This window comes from Tamandua tetradactyla, chromosome 1 (genome assembly GCF_023851605.1).
Source record: "Tamandua tetradactyla isolate mTamTet1 chromosome 1, mTamTet1.pri, whole genome shotgun sequence".
Classification (NCBI taxonomy): Eukaryota; Metazoa; Chordata; class Mammalia; order Pilosa; family Myrmecophagidae; genus Tamandua; species Tamandua tetradactyla.
Genome location: NC_135327.1, coordinates 159,097,448 through 159,118,165, shown reverse-complemented (window position 1 = coordinate 159,118,165; position 20,718 = coordinate 159,097,448).

Genomic DNA, 20,718 nt, shown 5'->3' with positions numbered 1-20,718 from the left:
GGGAGATTGCTAATTTTGCCCATTGTCTGGAACTGTGGAAGATACAAAAGTTGAATATAATAACGAAATTTCCATTTGGAAAGCACTAATAATTAAGAAGTTAGTACTCTTGTGGGGGAAAAGTATGTACACAAAGGAAGTAATGAGAGATTTTTAAAAAAGAGGATATGAAAGAGCTGTAAATTCAACATAATCAAGTTGCAAATACATGGCAAAGAAAAAAGCCTCTATGAATGATCAATAAGATGAGAAAGAAACATATTGGGAATCATCAAGGAATGCTTCTTGGAGTATTTAGTACAGGAAATAATTCTTCAGTTTTCTGTAGATTATGTTACTGAGTAAGTAGGGTTGTTGCCTGATGCACACAGAAGTCAATGCCATGAGACCAGGGTTTCCAGAAAAGAAAGATTTATTGGAAGGCAGGCAAGCATAGAGACAATAGATAAAACTCAAATCTGTCCCCCTGAATGATAGAGGACCAGGGTTTTCATGGATCCGGGTAAGCTCAGTACTAGAAAGTGGTATAATATGAGGAGGTTTTAGGGCAGGGTTAGGTGGAGCATGTGCTGTGGGATTTATGCTTTTTCATACATCGCATGTTCAGAAGATGACAGCTTTAGTGTGATAGGGGTTATACATCACTAGTTTGCTTCAGGTAAGATTTTTGCTGTTTTGCGCATGTGCAGGCTGCGAAAATCGGCCCTTACTAGTCTTACCTGGTTTGAACTGGTTGGGAAGACAAAGGTTAAAAAAAGGAACAAGGCATTACTAAGAGTTGGGGTGATTGTTGGGGAGCAGTCCTAGGACATTATTAGGGAAAAGGGAGTGGTCTAAAAGACAAGAGGTATGAGGCTTGGGACAGTTTCAGTTATATTTAAGTGAAGAGGGGAGAAAAAAGAAAAGACCTAATGTATGATAGGAAAGCAGAGCTATGCCCAACATTTTGCAGAGATGAACGGAGATTTAATCGGAATTTGTGAAATCCAACACATCTAGAATGTTACTAAACAATGAAAAGTGCAATAGGACAGCTTCAGAGGGGTGGGGTTAGTACCACCGGACTGAAAGTTTTGAGTTTGATCTCATGAGAAATAAGACATGATAGCAGGTTTGTAAATGTAAAAGCCACTCTTCTATAGCAATGCTTTTGGCATCATTTTACAGATTTCATATTGAATAATTTCCAAATATTGATTGAACCCTAACTTTTATTGAGTTCTGATTATGAAAATTACCACCAAAACGAAAATTGATTTCTTCTTCAATTATCCTTTCAGAAATATTTACATTGAGGATGCCTAAATAGCTGAAAAAAAATGTGAGGTACTATGCCAATTAATATGGTACATAATCCTATAGAAAGTTAAAATTTAAAAACTATGTCATGAGGTACAAGCTAATATTTTTCTTAAAATTAAGAGAAAAGTTGAAAGCATATAAATGTGATTAGCAGGTGGTAGTGGGAGCAGATGCAAAGTAAACAAAATGTATCACCAGAGCTTTCTTAAATGAGATCATGTTCCTTGAGAAGAGTTGTGTAGGCAATGCACAATTTTGAATTGCCTTTGAGTGTTACTACTCATGCCTCTGGGATAAGGAAATTTTATTTACAAAATATTTTTATAGGATGATTACCCTGCAGTATTATAGGCAATTCTGGGCTTTGTATTATTTTTTTCATGTAAAAATGATATTCTCATAATTTAAAACATTTAACTTACTGAGTACAGCTTCTTAAAGAGTGGAAGATCTAACAAAACATTTTTACACAGACATCAGAAATAAATTTTTTTTTTTTTTTTTTTTTTTTTAAAGGAAAGACAGAGAGAAGGAAGGAAGAAAGGGAAACATTTTTAAACATTTTCTTGTTTTATTGTATTCTGTTTCTCCGTTTTTGTTACATGGGCTGGGGCCGGGAATCGAACCGAGGTCCTCCGGCATAGCAGGCAAGCACTTTGCCCGCTGAGCCACCGCGGCCCGCCCAGAAATAAATTTTTTAAGCACTGCAGACTGGCTTAAACTGAAGCATGCCTTTAATGGATTAGATTCTCTTTTGGGAACTTGTTAGAAAAGCAAATTCTTGAGCAGAGTTACTGAATTAGAAACTCTGTGCAATCCACCAATTTGTTTTCATAAGCCCTTAAGATAGTTATAGTGAAAACTAAAGTTGAAAACTAAGGATGATATGCTACAATTATATGCTGTTTTAATAAGATAATTATAATTTTGCATTTAATGTCATTTTATCCTGTTTCTGTGCATTTATTATAATGTATTTGAAACCTATTATTTTATTTCATTAATATTTATAAAATATTAACATATTCATTATAACATTCTATATAGAAAATATGTGATTCTATTTTATCCTGCAGGGCAAACTTTATTTTAAGACAATACATTTTTGTTTTTTGTTTTGTTTTTTAGGAAAACACATTTGTTCTTTCCTTCATTTAAAATATATAAACAATTGAAACGTGAAAAAGCAAAAGCGTAAAAATTCTGATAGTTTTGTAGCAGCTTCTTGAAGAGAAAAATAAAAAGGAACATTATATAACCACTTGTAAATTTTGGAGATTTAATTTACACTCACAAATTTGTGTTCTCTGAGAGTTTGTGAGTCTCTAAGACTCACAATTAAGTGAATCCTATGCTTGCCCTACTTTACACCTTGAGCCAATTTCCAGACTGCAGAGCAGGGAGGTAGAGCACTAGCAGAGCTCAGGGGTCCCCCTGATTTGAGGCTGAGGCTAGAATCTGCAGAGTAGAATATCAGAGAAAAATCTGCACACAGAGCCAGCTCTGTAGATATGCAAAGAGAGCACCTCAAAATTTCAGCTGAATTATTGTTTACACATGCGTGGGATAAAACTCTGTCATACTGGTACAGGACCACCAGAAAACTATAAGTTGGGTGATTCTATGAGCTCACACTGAGTCAAGAGGCAGCTGCGTTAGCACAGCCAAAGATGACAGTTGCTGTAATACTGTGGGCAGATGGTAGTTCTTAAAAGGATAATTGAAATTTTATTATAGAGATGTAAATATTTATATTATAATATTATATAAACGTATAATGTATATCATATCATTATGTGTATATAATATCATAAATATTTACTTAAGCACCATAAATTAGCTGCATAATAAAGTCTTTTCTTGCCCTACCCTAGTAATAACTTGATTTTTCATGTCAGAACAAACCTCATCCCTCTTTAAAGGAATAAATAAGTTTAAAAAATCAGTAAACAATAATGTAAAATTCACAATATCCAGAAACCATTACAAAAAGACCAAAAAAAATATTTTCAAAAATACCTGGAGAACAACTTATTTTATTTGCAAATAACATCTGTGATGTCAAAATCAGACAGAGGGTGATTGACTTCTGGCATGGCAGCGTGAAGAGGTTTGCTGACCAATTCTATAGTGAAACTAGTGAAAGGTATAAAAAATAAACCATTTATGATCTCTGGAAATGGTCCTAAGGCCAAGGAGCTTTCAAAAAATATATCTATCCAAGAAAATAAATGAAAATTCAGTAAAGCAAGAGTCTGTGGTATCTGAGTAAAATACTTGGTGGTATTTGAATCAAGAATATTTCCTCCCACCCACTTCCCAATTCAGCAAGGAAAACATCCCACTCTGGATTGCTGCACCCAAAACCACAGAGCATCTTCTGCCTTCATCTCCCAGTTGGAGCACGTTCTTCCTGGAAGGAGTAGGACTTTCACATTTTCATCCTACCTTTAGTGCCAATTTCTGAGGTTGAGGCACAGGTGAGTGCAGTTGTGAAGTTGGGGCTCACTTATTTTTCCATCCCCTCTCAAGTAAAGTAGGTTCCATCTTGGATGTGGTGTACTAAGAATACTGGAGTCCAGATTGTCCTTGCTTTGGCTCATGAGATGATAATTCAATTCCAAGAGAAGCAAGCCAAGAGTACTTCCCCCTGAATGCTGTACTGATGCAATGAAATTCTTATTTACAGACTCTACTGTAGAACTTGTCATGTTTATTCTAAATTCATATGGAATTGCAAGGAGCTGTAAATAGCTAAAAAATCCTGGAAATGAAGAATCAAGTAGGAGGATTCATACTTCCTGATTTCAAAACTTACTACAAAGTAACAAAGAGAATATGGCACTGAAATATATATGCAGATAAGTGAAATAGAATTGAGAGCCCATAATTAAACCTATAGGTCATATATCTATTTGATATGATTATCTCAATCTCAAACAAGGTTGTTATCGAGGATTGAATTATGCCCTTCTACAAAAGCATGCTCAGATACCAACCTCTGGTTCTGTGGGTTTGAACCCATTTATTTGTAAATAGGACCTTTGAAGATTATTTGTTAAGGTGTACCCTAATTGTGAGGGTGGGTTTTAATCCAATATGGCTGAAGTCATTACAAGCAAAGTTAATTGAACACAGAGAGAAGCCACAGGAATACACTAGAAGCCAGAAGTCAACAGAACCCAGAAAAGAAAGATGAAATTACCGTGAGCATTGCCGTGAAAAGGAAAAGGTAAAGCCCAGAGAGAGCAGGCAGCCAGTCCCAGAATGCCACAGTCTTCAGGGAGAAAGTATCAATTTACTGACACCTTATTTTAGACCTCTAGCCTTAAAATTGTGAGCCAGTAAATTTCTGTTATTTAAGCTAACACATTGTATGGTGCTTGTTTTACAATCCAGGAAATTAATACAATTGCTAAGATTGTCCATGGGGAAAGAATAGTCTTTTGAACAAATGGTGCTTGGGCAATTGGATGGCCATGCAAAAGAATGAAGTTGTATTCACAGCAGTGAATCAAATACAGAAATATGAACATTGATCCTTATTCTACATCATATTCAAAAATTCAAAATGCCTAGTAGTGTTAAAATAAAGTTTAATATGATAATATTATATTATATTCCATTACATTAAATTATATTATATAATGAAATTAAAAAATAGGATAACATTTTTGCAAAACTTTAGGTTTGCAAAAAGCATGACAACAAAAAGCATGAGGCATGAAAGAAAAAATATGGATCAGGAAAACTTCATCAAAATTAGCACTTTTCCCCCTTTTCAAAACACTATTAAGAAAATGGAATGGTAAACAACAGACTGGGAAAAATATTTGAATAGTGTGTATCAGATGAAAATATTTTAAAATATACAAGCAGATATTACTATTGAAACCAATAGAATTGCTAAATGTTTATAGAATGGCTTAACAAATCTGGCAATATCAAATACTAACAAAGATGTGTAGCAACTGGGGCTTTCATGCATTACTTATGGAAATGACACATGACCATTTAACAAAATTCTTTGGCAATTTCTCATAAAGTCAAAGCTACACTTACTGTAGCGACCCAGAATTTCACTCTTAGGTATTTACCCAGAAGAAATGAAAGGTAATATCCACAAAAAAGTGTCATAAATGTTCAAAGTAATTTTATCCATATTTGTCCAGACCTAGAAAGAACCAAATTGTCCTATAAGGATGAATTGATAGACAAATCAGGACATATCCATAACATGGAGCTCTCCACAAAAATAAAAAAGATTGAGCTATTGTTACACACAATTATGTGATGGATCTCAAAAACATTATGGTAAGAAAAAGAAGCAAGAATTCATATTGTATGAGTACATATGATTCCATTTATGTTACATTCTGAGTAAGGCAAAACTATCCTGGCAGAACGCAGGACAGTGGTTGCCAGCGACCGTGGATGGAAATAGAATTTTTACTGCAAAGGGCACAAGGAACCCTTTTGAATTACTGTAAGTGTCCTGTATTTGCATTGTGGTAGTGGTTTACATGAGAGTACACACTTGTCAAAATTACCAAATTATATATTAAAATTGGTGAATTTTATTGCATATAGAATGCATCTCAATGGAAGTGATAGAGATTTATAGTACCACTTTATATATAAACTCTCTCCTACACTATCCCTGGACCTCCCTATATGTAGCCTCTATAAACTGTATGCTGAATAAACTCTCAGACTTTCATAAATCTATAAATCCTTCAGAGATGCATAGATATATACAAATCCATAGAAATGCATTTAATCCTGAATTAAATGTCATATCTAAAGAACACATAGATTTATGACTCAGATGTGCCACACAAAGGCAGCCCTGGGAACAGTCCAGATTTGACAAATAATTTTGCTTTGAGTATGGCAAAGCTCAAGTAAGCTAAATTTAAAATGTTAAATCCTAGCCATATCAGAGAATTCAGGAATCCATTCTCACTATCTCTTATCAAAGCTATCAAAACGACCCTAGAAACAGACAGACCAGTACTTTCCTGAAGAAGAACAGAAAATGCCTCACAACCCATAATGTTTAAGAATTGCCATCTGCTTTGTGACACTAAAGATGTTGGTTATGGAAAATTTTTTTAAATCAGATGAACATTGGAATTCAACATAAACTCTCCCACATGTAACAAACTTGGTCAAATTACTAAATCTCTTTTATGAAAAACCTCAGTTTTCTTATCTGAGGGTAAGTTAAGACTAAATATACTAACATGCTGCATCATAATAGTGGGGAATCAATAACTGAATAATTTTTCTTTAGCTAGAAACACATGACTCTAAAGTTCCTCCATATCTCACTGATTATTACATAACCTAATTGGCAATGGGATCCCATTTTCTTCCCAGGTTACATTTCCAAATGGGGGTAAGCTAAAAGCTTCTTAGTTTTGTCATTTGGCGAGAAGGGCTGGTAGACTTTAAGGGGAGGGTAGACAAGGCCCTCTTAGGAACCTGGTAGATGAAAGGAAGTTCTTTCTCTTCATTATTCTCCTTGTTAAAACTTCCAGAATGAGGCCAATGAAATGGATGCCAACTCATGGGGTGAAACCTAAAATTGCTGCTTTTTTTTAGAAGTCAGTATAAGTCAAGGACTCAGAACAAAATTCATGGATAGAGAAAGAAGTAGATTGGAGACCTGCCCCGAGTTAGTGCCCAACCAGAGCCAGGAACTGGATGGATTTTGGCTGCCCAGTCAGACCCCTGGAAACCCCAATAGCTAGCTGAAAAATCTTACCCTGTACTTTTATTAACCTTATAATAACTGCATTCTACATTTTATATGATGAAGCTTTGTGGACTCTACCTATTGTAATAAACAATGTGATGAGGTGTTTAACCAGTACTTCTCAAATTTGAATGTGTAAAGGAAATCCTAGAGATCTTGTTAAAATGCAGATTCTTCTGCATTAGTAGATGTGTAGTGGAGCCCAGGTTTCTGCATTTCTAACAAGCTCCCAGGTGACCCAAAGCGTGGTCCATGAACTACGCTTTCAGCAGCAAGGTACTAAAGTAGATGTACCCAATTTCAATATTCAGTTCTCTGTGCATTTGGTCCAATTACTTTCATGTCCACAAATGATTTTCCTCTCTGTAGAATGGAAATTAAAACCAATGTCTACCTGATAATAGAAAGATAAAATTAGACAATAAATACACAACCATAAAATTAACTAAGCTTTAACTGTATAAAACTATGAAAGGGACAAAGTGCTATATAAATTATTTCAGAGCATACACTATTTCCATTTTACCCTTAAATATTTTAGAAGTAGTAATTTAGAATTGAACTGCAACTTACATATTTTCCAAATCTGTTACAGTAAGTCTCCGAAGGTAACTTCCCCTTAACATTGTTATCATTTTTAGATTTTTATATTAAACTGAAAGTTAGAAAGTTAAATCTCTCTCAGAATACAAATATTTTAATAGCCCTCAAATTCAGTAGGAATTTGATCAAAACTAACTGTAGTTTTGAGGTTTTGTTGCCTAGAGGACATAGCAAATCAGGAAGTATAACTTGTCTATCGTGTTCAGAAGTCTGCCTGAAAGAATATTTATAAATATGTTCTATATGCTAGGGCACTAATAAATGCAAAGTTTAGTGTGAAAAACAAAAATAAAAATCTAAGAATTTTGAGAGTATTTACTGGAAGACAAATCAAGCTTTGCAATAAAACTGTATTTTACCAATAACTAAATAGATGCAATTCAATTAAATAAAAAAATATTAAGAGTCTACTATGTTCAAAGCCCCACAGAGCCATGAAGAGAAGAGGGTGGGGACATCTCTTAAGGGACTGCTTATCTATATATTTATGGGTGACTGAGGTCATCTCGTAGAAGACAGATATGACAAATGCCTTATCAGAGAAACAAATCTGCTGATGATTCCCAGGAACCCTGGTTGAAGATAGGCCTAGCTTTCATAAGGAAATGTGAAATTTCAAATGTGCTTTTGAGACTTTCACTTAAAGAGAAAAAGATAAGGCATTCAAAGATGGGACCAAAATCACCAAAGACACAAATGTGGGAAGATATCAGGGGATCAAAGGAAAATGGTTCAGGTTTTATGTTTTGGTTGTGGTACAATGAGAAAATACTTAGCAAAACCGGAGGTTGTATCTAATATGCAGAAGGACTTTAATGCCAGGTAGGTAGAGGAGTTTCTACCTAGCCATAGAGGTGACACAAAGATTTTGAAATTGGGAATGACTTTGTCAGCAAAATAAATTATGTATAATGGTGAGTACACAATGAATGAATTGGAGAATTGGGGCATTAAAAGAATATATAATTGTGATGGTTAGGTTGTGGTGTCAACTTGGCCAAATGATTATGCCCATTTATCTGGTTAGGCAAGCACCAGCCTGACCATTGCTGCAATGATGTTGTGTGGCTGGTTGATAAACTGGAAGGCTTGTGTATTAAAACATCACAGATTATATCTGTGGCTGATTATATCTGTAATCAACTAAGGTGTGTCTCCCACAATGAGATAATCCAATCAGATGAAGGATTTTAAGGAAGAAGAGAGACTCTTTCACTGCTTCTTCAGCCAACAAGCCTCTTCTGTGGAGTTCATCCAGACCCTTCATCAGAGCTGCCAGCTTCACACCTGTCCTAAAGATTCTGGACTCCTCCATTTCCATGGTTGAGTGAGACACCATTATAAATCTACATTCACAGATCTATCCTGCTGATTCTGCTTCTCTAAAGAACGCTAACACAGCACTGTACCAGGATTGGTAGTTCAGAAACGGGATCTTAAAAATTGGTTTTACAATTTGTTTTCTACGCTGACTAGACTCAGAAGCACTAATGACTGTTTCCGATAATCAAAATGACACTGACAGTCTAAGGGTGAGTTGGAGAAAGAGATATTCAAATATCACCATTAGATTTTGTTAATTGCATGCTTGTATGAGGCAGGGCTCTGGGTGATGTTTTTGACACCTTTACAGAGTTTAGTGGAATTAAGAGGTAAAATGATGTTGGCTGGCTTATTTTAGATATTCTGGATACAGTGATGAGGGAAAGATATGAGCTGAGGGCTACAAATTTGAACCTTAAGCACTGTATAAACAATTTAAAAGTTTCCATGTGTACCTGAAAGAAAATCTTATTTCTTGTGGTCACAGACTTGAGATCTCTAAAAACCAGACACAAGGCCTAATTGTGTAAATAGCAGATTTACAATGTAAACTAAAATCTTGTTCTTACAGGGTGTCTTCTGTTAAAGTAAGGGCTTTGATGGGAAAAGAATAGGATATTGAAACATAGGATCGTGATATATAGCTTGATAATGATGGTGATGAAAAGAGGGGATCACTGGAATTTGCTGAGCCTTTACTAAATATCTGTAATGGACTGCCCTAAGGAAAGAGCTTCCCAACCTCCAGCCTGCCTTAGGGAAACTCCTTCCCGGCCTCCAGCCTCTTCAGAGGAGTTTGCCACTATTCTAGTTTACTAGCTGCCAGAATGCAACCCACCAGAGATGGATTGGCAATTAATAAAAGGGGATTTATTTTGTTAAAAATGGATAGTTCTTTAGAGGAAAGGCAGCCAAATTCCAGCTGAGGTTCTATCTTACGTGGGAAGGCACAGGATGGTCTCTGATGGCCTTCTCTCCAGGCCTCTGGGTTCCAACAACTTTCCTCATGGTGACTTCTTTCTGCACCTTCAAAGGCCTGGGCTGAGCTGCAAGTGCTGAGATGAGGTATGCTGAGCTGCTTGGGTTGTGCTGTGTTGAGCTCTCATTTAAGCACCAGCCAATTAAATCAAGCATTATTCATTGTGGCAGGCACACCTCCTAGCCGACTACAGATGTAATCAGCAACAGATGAGGTTCACATGCCATTGGCTCATGTCCATAGGATTAGAACTAGGCACCTTCACCTAGCCAAGCTGACACCTGAATCTAACTACCACAGCCACCCAACCTCCATCTAATAAGATTAACCTCTCACTGCCTGCTATCCCTGTAACCTCCTCCCCTGGGAAATAGCCCTCACTCCTCTGTCTGGAGCAACTAATCCTGTTTCACCAGAAGAAGCTGCAACATAATGCCCTGAGGTAATTGGCTTGAAAGACACATCTGTTTCTTTTCATGACCCACCCCTACCACACCTATTTTCTTCAAGACCTTTAACTTGACTAAAACCCAATAAGCCCTGAAAGATGAGGTACAAAGTTTCACCCATGAGTAGGTACACTATACTCCAAAAGAACTGCATGAATTTTCCAATTGATGTGGGCATAAATCAGGGAAAAATGTTTGGGAATGGATATTAAGGGTGTGTGACAATGATGGAAGGAATATAAAGTTGGTTCAAGCTGAAATTATTGACATGGGCCCAATAAGCAGAGATTCTGCATTCAATGTTGTAGCTCAAGGGAATTAACAGTTTGCTTGGATGGGTGGCTGAAACATGGAACAAAATATGGTTGAAATTATCTGGTCAAAATGCCAGAAATGCCCTGGTACAATATAGATGAGGGAATCCAGAGGCTTAGAGAGATTGGAATGTTAGAGTGAATTTATCATGGAAGACCTCCTCACACACCCCAGGAATGTCCAGTGGACACGTCTTTCACCAGAACTTTGAGAAATAAACTAATGAGACTAGCTCCATCATCCCAAAGAGCTCTGTGGTTGCCCTTCTCTGAAGGTCAGATATTACTGTGGGAAATGCTGCCACTGAACTGGAATCCTTAAACACAACGAGAATGATCAGATATTGAGTTGGTAGAAGCCACGTGGCAACACTTAATCACCATAGACAAGGTGGGCATGGCCACCATAATGGAAGCAGACAAGAAGCAGCAGTCAAAATCATCTAACTCACAGAGACTTGTGGCATTGGCTAATAGATCATAGGGTACCTAGAAATAAAAGAGATGAGCAGTCTACTAAATTCTTGTTTGAGCTATATAAGCAGAAGAATTTTAGGTCAAGTGAACAGAAGACTAACTTGAATTGCAAAAACAGAGACATGGCCCCTTAATCAATTCCTAGACTTGAGACAGTTTATAGACCCAGAGTCCCATGAATGAGGAGAGGGCTGGGTATCACTGGGGACGGACCCTTTTACACTGCCCAAAATTTGCATTGTTACCCTTCCTCCCAGACTTCCCCAATGAGACCCATGACCCTTTTACCAGGGTGACTGTGCATTGGGGGACAGGAAATAATCAGATATTTGGGGGATTTTTAGACACTGACTCAGAAGTGACACTAATCCCATGAGACCCAAAATGTGACTTTCGTACACTGCTCAGTCAGCATAAGAACTTGTGGAAGTCAGGGGATTAAAAGCCAGAACGGAATTTTAGCTCAGCTATGTCTCACTGTGGGTCCAGTGGGTTCCTGGACCCATTCTGTGGTCATTTCCCCAGTTCCAGAATGCATAATTGGAATCGACATATTCAGTAACTGGCAGAATCCCCATTTTTTTGACTCATGGAGTGAGGACTATTATGGTGGGAAAGGCCTAATGGAAGCCACTAGAACTGCCCCTACGTAGCAAAATAGTGATTCAGAAGCAACATCATATTCCTAGAAGGATTACAGAGATTAGTGCCTCTCTTAAGGAAATGAAGGATAAAAACACTAATTCCCAGCACATTCCCATTCAACTCTCATATTTGGTCTCTGAAGAGAAGAGAAGGTACTTGGAGAATGACAGTGGATTATCATAAACTTTACCAGGTGGTCACTCCAATTGCAGCTGCTGTTCCAGAAGTGATTTGTTTGAGCAAATTAACAAATTGCCTGTTACCTGGTATACAGTTATTGATCTGGCAAATGTTTTTTTTTTTCTCAATAGCTGTCAGTAAAGACCACCAGAAACAGTTTGCATTCAGATGGCAAGGCAAGCAGTACTTCACTATCCTGCCTCGGGAGTATATCATCTCTCCAGCCCTATGTCACAATCTTGCCTGCTGGGAACGTGATCATTTATTCCTCCCATAAGACATGACACTGGCCCATTATATTGATGATGCCAAGTTGATTGGATCTAGTGAGTAAGAAGTAGCAAGTCTTGCTCTAGACTTACTGGTAAGGCATTTATGGGTCCAGGGATAGGAGATAAGCCCAACACAAATTTAGTGTCCTACCATCTTAGTGAAATTTCTAAGTTTCCAGTGGTTTAAGACATTTAAAGATACCCCTCCTAAGGTGAAGGATAAGCTGTTGCATCTGGCCTCTCCGGCAACCACAAAAGAAGCACAATGCCTACTTGGCCTCTTTGGATTTTGGAGACAAGATATTCCTCATTTGGGTATACTACTTCAGACTATTTATCAAGTGACAAGAAAAGTAGGTAGTTTTCAGTGGGGACTTGAATAAGAGGGGGCTCTGGGACAGGTCCAGACTGCTGTGCAAGCTGCTCTGCCACTTGGGCCATATGTTCTAGAAGATTCAAAGGTGCTGGATATGTCAGTGGCAACTAGGGATGCTGTCTGGAACTTTTGGCAGGCCCCTATATGAGAATCACAATGCAGACCCTTAGGATTTTGGAGCAAAACTTGACTATCCACTGCAGATAATTACTCTCTTTTTGAAAAACAGCTTTTAGTCTATACTGGGCCTTAGTAGAGACTGGATGCTTAACCATGAGCCATGTACTGGTTTGAAGCCATTACATACCCCAGAAAAACCATGTACTTTAATCCTCATTCAATATTGCTGGTGGGACCTTTCTGATTGTTTCCACGTGGGTGGTAATTTTTGATTAGATGGTTTCCAAGGAGATGTGTTTCTACCCATTCAATGTGGGGTTGCTTACTGGAGTCCTTTAAGAGGGAACCATTTTGGAAAATGCTAGAGAGCCACCAGAACTGACTGAGCCAAAAGAATGAACAGAGTTCCAGGGAAGCTATTGAAGATTACTGGAGACAAAGTTAACAGATGTTGCCATGTGCCCCTCCAGCTGAGAGAGAAACCCTGAACATCATTGCTCTTCTTGAACCAATGTTTTCTTTCTCTGAATATGTTTATTTGTACATTTTCACAGCCTTAGAACTGAAACTTGCAATTAAAAAAATTCCCCTTTTAAAATTTCATTCAGTTTCATGCCAGTATATCACATTCTGGCAGCTTACCATGAGACCTGAGTTGCCTATCATGAGCTGGGTGTTGTCTGACCCTCAAAGCCATAAGGTTGGGTGTGCACAGCAACACTCTATCATAAAATGGAAATGGTGTGTTAGAGTTAAGACTTGAGAAGGTCCTGAAGACACAAGTTAAGTGAGAAAGTGGCCCAAATGCCATGGCCCCCACTCCTGCTACATTGCCTTCTCTTTCCCAGACCAAAGCTATGACCTCTTGGGGAATTCCTAACAGTCATTTCTCTTGTAGTACTTCTCTTGTAGTACAAAAGAAAACTTGGGCATGGATTACAGATGGTTCTGCATGGTATGCTAGGCCCACCCGGAATTGTACAGCTACAAAACTACAACCCTGTGGAGAGCCGCCTCCCGGGTCTGGCCTAGTGGACACGCTGCGGCCTGCTCTAGAGTTCCCCCCACCCATCGAGTGAGCCAAGATGGCGCCCGCATCCTGTTTCCGCGTATGACGCACGCGCCCACCAACCCTATCTTCCAATCACCTCTGTATATGTGGCACTAACCTATTGGGTTTGGGCACAGTATATAAGAGGTTACCCGGACAGGGTGGGTGGAGACGACCCACAGGGAGCCGTACCTGACGGCCGCATAGAGGTTGTTCCCCCGCGGGGTATCTTGTCCCGCGTGGAACCTGTAACAGAGAATGCAAGCTTAACTCCAGTAAAGGTCTGTGCTCACAACCGTTGCGTGCCTCGAACCCGTGTTTGTCACTTAAGTTGGTTTGCCTGCGTCTGTCTCTTTCTCCCCTCCTGTTCCCTTCGCCGGCCGGGGATCAGAAGCCGAACGAGACGGCTGCGGACAAGTGGTGGCCCGTACGGGGACCCTCCTCTCTCGACACCTCTTCTGCAAGGAGAGCCGTACTGTCTCTTCTTGAACTGAGAAGGACGTGCATCCTGAGCTCGCAGCGGACTTCCCGCGCCTGATCACCGCGAGAAGGTGAGTACTTCTTATTACGTGAGAGTTAAGGCCCGCGGGCTTTCAGGTAGCCCCGGGGACTCGGAAGAGCTCTCCGAGTGATTAAAGTACAGTGCCGACTGCAAGCATGGGGCAGTCAGGAAGTTCACCTTTATTACCCCCTTTAAAAACCCTTTTGAAGCAGCGGGGCATCTCGGTTAGGAAGAGTTCCCTCCTGCGGTTCCTTGAAGATGTTGCTACTTTTGCCCCTTGGTTCGCCCATTCCGGTAGCCTCAGTTTGCCTTCTTGGATAAAACTTGGTAACGACATAGATCGGGCGCGCCGGACGGGCCTATGCATGGACCCGATCCTAGTCCCCATCTGGGAAACCGTCCGTGCTTGTCTTGAGGCAGAAACTGCTACGGGCCTTAGTCCGTTCCCTGCCCTGCTAGAGGCACGGCACGCGCTTCAGGAAACTCGGTCGGCTTCGTCTGCAGACGGCTCCTGTAAGAGTGAGCCGCCAACTTGCAAGCCGCCAGAGTCAGACGTTAGTTCGGACGACTCTGACTCGGAGTCAGATAGTAATGACACCGAGGGTGCAGACGCGCCTCCGCTAATCGATTGGGAGGGGCTTCCTACCTCACCCACGCGGCCTTCCGCCCCGCCAGCGCCTGCTGCTGCGCCCTTAGGGACACCGCAGCTTCCGGTGGGTGGTTTGGGTGGTTCCACCAAAGGCCCCCGCCGAGGGCTCCCTCTGGCGGCCATACCGAGTGAGTTCCATGCCAAATTTCACATCAATGCAAGTACCCTAGCAAAGCGGTTCAGCATACCGCGTGCGACTGCTCGAGATATTGTCCGAGCCTGCAATAATTGTGCAGAGCTGAGAGCAGTCCCTTCAGTTGGGGTTAACCCTAAAGGTCTCATCCCGGGAGACATTTGGCAAATGGATGTCACCCATCACTCAGAGTATGGTAAAGTTAAATACCTGCATGTGTCAGTGGATACTTGTTCTCAAGTTTTATTTGCCTCTGCCGAATCAGGAGAAAGAGTCCACCAAGTAATTGCACACTGCCTTGCCGCTTGGGCAGCTTGGGGTAAGCCGAAAATATTAAAAACAGACAACGGACCCGCTTACACCAGCAAAGCCTTCCAAAGATTTTGTGAAAATATGGAAGTGCAATTAAAACATGGTATCCCCTACAACCCTCAAGGGCAAGGAATCATTGAAAGAGCACACAGGTCTCTTAAAGACTTGCTCAAAAAACAGAAAGGGGGAATAGGCCACGGCCTGTCCCCGAAGGCTCAACTGTCTGTAGCCTTATTTACATATAATTTTTTAAATGAAAATTCACTAGGAATGACACCTGCTCTTCAGCACACTACTCCGAGTCCTCCACATAGAGGTCTAGTCCGTTGGAAGGATGTCCTGTCAGGACAATGGCAAGGCCCTGACCCAGTGCTCAGCTGGGCCAGAGGCTCTGTTTGTGTTTTTCCCCAGGAACCAGGACGTCAACCTGTGTGGGTTCCGGAAAGACTGGTGAGAACCGTGACGTCGCCCGAGGACGCCAAGGAACTGTTGCCCAGAAAATTGATAAGCCTCCAACCAGAGCCACCAGATCCGGTCTCCAACTCTGCTGATGATGGCGACGAACGACAAGATGACAACAGGAGCGCTAGTCACCCTTCTATCGTATAGAAAGGGGACCAGCTTTAAAACCTCCCTACCTTTACTAACCTCTCCCAACAGGTGGATTCAGACCTTCGAGTGCTTGGGGATATCAAGTTGACCCCCGTTGATTTCGACCTTTCCAAACTGGGCGAGACTGTACAAAGTCTGTGGAACCGAGTCACCTCATGGTTCTCTTGGCCCAATTTGACTACTTGGATCCTCGTGGCAGTGGGACTATTAGTGGGTTTAGTCACTGTTAAATGTTTGTTAGAACGCTTGCTCCAGACACAGCAGCAATTACGTGTCACTACCATGTTGGCTATGTCGCTCGCCCCTGATGCTCCTGGCAACGACCGTCCCGCTACCCAGTCCTTCCCCTCACTGTATGACCCGTCCCGGCCACTCAGGGCGGGGCGCTCGAAAACAGGATCTGCTGCAAAGCCCATGGCTGTGTCCCGGGTATAAAAGGCGGCACCAGCAGTCATAATTTTGGTCGTAGGCTGATCTCTTAGGCGAAGTCGCAGTCCTGGCCAGACTAGACTCCAGCCATTGCACAGAGACACCTAGCGACACTCTCGATTCTGGTTGCCGCTCTCCTGCCCCCCCTCATAACCCAGTTGCGAGGCGAAGCACTGCAGGGAGAGTCACGTGGTTTCCAGCTCACGGGCTCTCCGGTCTCTATATGAGGTGGCATTCTTGTTGGTGCCTAGCAAGCCTAGTCCAGACTCCCCAAAGCACCAAAACATGTAGTGGGCCACTCAGGCCCACGGGAGCACACTCATCAATGGAGACACTGGGTCAAAATAAATAAAAAAAGGGGAGATGTGGAGAGCCGCCTCCCGGGTCTGGCCTAGTGGACACGCTGCGGCCTGCTCTAGAGTTCCCCCCGCCCATCGAGTGAGCCAAGATGGCGCCCGCATCCTGTTTCCGCGTATGACGCACGCGCCCACCAACCCTATCTTCCAATCACCTCTGTATACGTGGCACTAACCTATTGGGTTTGGGCACAGTATATAAGAGGTTACCCGGACAGGGTGGGTGGAGACGACCCACAGGGAGCCGTACCTGACGGCCGCATAGAGGTTGTTCCCCCGCGGGGTATCTTGTCCCGCGTGGAACCTGTAACAGAGAATGCAAGCTTAACTCCAGTAAAGGTCTGTGCTCACAACCGTTGCGTGCCTCGAACCCGTGTTTGTCACTTAAGTTGGTTTGCCTGCGTCTGTCTCTTTCTCCCCTCCTGTTCCCTTCGCCGGCCGGGGATCAGAAGCCGAACGAGACGGCTGCGGACACAACCCCATTCCAGATGTCCTTAAAGGACAATGGTGAGGGGAAATACCCCCAGCAGGTGGAGTTTCAAACAATGCACCTGATTTATTTTGCTTGGAAGGAGAACTAGTCATTTGTATACTGCATTTGTGTACTGATCCATAGGCTGTTGCTAATGGTTTGGCTGGATGGTAGGAACTTGTAAGGTGCATGATTGGAAAATTGGTGGCAGAGGTATATGGATAGACTTTTCTGAGTGGACAAAAAAATTGAAGATATTTATGTTCCACGTGAATGCTCACCAGAGGGTTACTTCATCAGAGGAAGATTTTAATAATCAAGTGGATAAGAGGACCCGTCCTGTGGATACAAGTCATCCTCTTTCCTTAGCCACTACTGCCATTGCCCAATGGGTTATGAACAAAGTGGGCATGGTGTTAGAAATAAAGGTTATGCATGGGCTCAGCAACATGGACTTCCACTCACCAAGGCTGACCTAGCTACAGCCACTGCTGAGTGCTCAATCTGCCACAAGCTGACACCCACACTCAGTCTCTAATATGACACCATTCCCTGAGGTGATCAGCCTGCTACCTTGTGGCAGGTTGATTACATTGGACCACTTCCATCATGGAAAGGGCATTGATTTGTTCAAGTTGGAATAGGCACATATTCCAGATACAGGTTTGCATTCCCTACATGCAATGCTACACAAAAACCAACATACATGGACTTACAAAATGCCTTATCCACCATCATGGCATTCCACATAGAATTGCTTCTAATTAAGAAACCCACTTCACAACAAATGAAATGCAGGAATGAGTGTGTGTTTATGGAATTCTCTGGTCTTAACATGTTCCCCATCATCCAGAGGCAGCTGGGTTGATGGAATTGTAGCCTGGCCTTTTGAAGATCCAATTATGGTGTCAACTAGGTGGCAATACCTTGTAGGGCTGGGGCAATGTTCTCCAGGAGACTGTATATGCTCTGAATCCATATTCACTCTATGGTTCCATAGCCAGGATTCACAGGTCAAGGAATCAAGAGATGGAAATGGGAGTGACACCACTCACTATCACCCCTAGTGATCCACTAGGAAAATTTTTGCTTCCTGTTCCTGAAATCTCATGGTCTGCTGGTCTAGAGGTCTTAGTTCCAAATGGAGGAGTGCTCCTACTACTAGCAGATGCAACAATGATTCCATTGAACTGGAAATTAAGACTGCCATCTCTCCACTTTGATCTTCTCATGCCACTGAATCAACAGGCACGAAAAGGGATTATTTTTCTGTCTGGGGTGATTGGTGCTGACTACCAAGGGAGAATGGGACTACAACTACATAATGGAGATAAAGAAGAGACTTGCTGGAATGCAGGATATCCCTTAGCATGTCTCTTTAGCATGTGGTTAAAGTCAATGGAGAACTGAAACAACTCATAGCATGTCTCTTAGTACTACCATGCCTTGTGATTAAAGTCAAAGGAGAACTGAAACAACCCAATCTAGGCAGCACTATCAGTGGCCCCAAAACTTCAGGAATGATGGTCTGGGCCACCCCACCTGGCAAAGTACCACATTCAGCTGGAGTGCTTGCTGAGGGTAAAGGGAACATGGTATGGGTGGTAGAAGAGGTAGCGAGAAATGTGAACTGCATTCACATGACAAGTTACAGAAATGAGGACTGTGATGGTATGAATATTTCCTCCCTGTTTTGTTATGAGTATGTTTGCATTTGTACATCAGCAAATATCTTGTTTCCCTCTTATCATATGGCATAAGTTGTACTGTTCATGTTGTACTATTTAAATCATAGGATATGAAGATTAAGAATGAATGTTATCTAAGGACTTGCACTCTCTTCTGGAGAGATGTAATGTGTCTCCAGCTGTATGCAGAACAGTGGAGTATTGTTAGGTGAAACATATGTCTCTTATTGTGTTCTATTTGGAAATTAAGCATGCTTCAAGATGATGTGTATAGCTGCCAAGTTGTACAAGGGATAGACTGTGATGGTTAAGTTCTGGTATCAACTTGGCCAGGTGATATGCCCAATTGTCTGCTCAGGCAAGTACTAGCCTGACCATTGTTGCAGGATATTTCCTGACTGGTTGATAACCTAGAAGATAGTTGTATTAAATCATCAGTTGGTTGATTGCATGTGTTTCTGATTACATTTATGATCAACTAAGGTGTCTCTCATAACATGATAATCCAATCAGGTGAAGACTATTAAGGAAGAAGAAAGTTTTTTACTGCTTCTTCAGCCAGTGAGTCTCTTCTGTGCAATTTGTGCAGACCCTTCATCCTAGCCACCAGCTTCACGGCCTGCCCTACAGATTTTGGGCTTTTTCATCCCCAAGGTTACATGAGAGGCCTTTATAAATCTCCTGTTGGTTCTATTTCTCTAGAGAAACCTGACTCATGCAATAAGAGACATCAGGAATAGAAAAATTAAGGCAAAGCAGAGATGTTTTACAGAACATTTTATATAACATGCTGCTTTTGAAATTAAGTAAACTTTGAAGTTGAAGAAATTGTAAGCTTCTGAAAATGATGCTTAGGGAGATTAAGAGCAGCGGCTTATTTCTGAGTCTTACTAGTTAGGAATTTTAAGATAATTTTCAGAAAACAAAGCACAAATGACTAATAAACTTGGAAACTGATCAACCTTAGTGAAGCAAGCTGAAAAAGTAAAGAAATACCAGATTTCCCAGGGAAAAATTTCAAATGGCAAAATGTGACAAGACCCACAGTTTTCAAGGACTTCATTTGCAAGTACTATTATATTTTGTTAAACATTTAAATTCTGGCAAGTTTTTGTGGAAAGCACCTTTGCAAACAGGAGGCTCAAATAGGCTCGAACTGATTGTACTGATAGTTCTGCATCGAAGAATAATTAAATAGTAAGAAACTAAGGGGGGGGGAGTATGTACAGAGGCATTAATAATAGCATTACTTATAGTAATGAAGCAATAAAATATTTTAATGTTAAATTAAAGAAAATAATGCTTTAAAGCCCATTCTATACTTTGGAATGCAAAAAGACATGTTCTTTCCAAATGCAAAATACCTTCATTCTATCACAATATCACAAAGTTTTAAATCCTTTCAGTTAAGATACAACTACCATGCAAAGTCAGAAACAGTACAAAATCTTATCAATGTCAGCTATAGGCATTTTGTCCTAGGACAAAATACTCATGCAGCTCTGGACCTGTAAAATTCAGAACAGGTTATCTGCTGCCAACATACAAAGAAGGAACAATCATAGGATACATATTCCCAATCAATTCCATAAGGAGAAATTGGAAGGAACACAGGAGTTACCAGACCCAAACAGTTCTGCAAATCCACGGTACAACTCCATTTGATTTCAAAGCCTGAGAATCATTTTCCATTGGAGCTTTTGAAAATGGCAG